Below are 372 nucleotides of genomic sequence, written 5' to 3' on the forward strand. Positions count from 1 at the left end.
TGCATTGAGCTGAAATCCATATTGAAGGCTACAATCCTTGATCTTCAACAGCAAGTGCTTCAACTCCTCCCTTTCAGCAAGCAAGATCTTGTCATCTGCCTAACTCAGGTTGTTAATATCCTATCTGTAATCCTCCTGTGACTTTCTGCTTCATATAGTCGAGCTTCTTGGGTTATTAGCTCAAAGTATAGATTGAATAAATTTGGTGAAACCCTGTCTTATACTTTCCTGATTTGAAATCCTGCAGTATCTCTTTATGAGGAGCCCTGGCAGCATAGTGGTTTCACGTTGGGCTGTAAACAACAAGGTAAGCAGGTTGAAACCACCCAATGGGAGAAATATGCAGCATCCTACTCCTGTTAACAGTTACAG

The sequence above is a fragment of the Echinops telfairi genome, unplaced genomic scaffold, assembly GCF_000313985.2.
Source record: "Echinops telfairi isolate 266 unplaced genomic scaffold, ASM31398v2 ScPeMD7_2;HRSCAF=8, whole genome shotgun sequence".
Taxonomy (NCBI): Eukaryota; Metazoa; Chordata; class Mammalia; order Afrosoricida; family Tenrecidae; genus Echinops; species Echinops telfairi.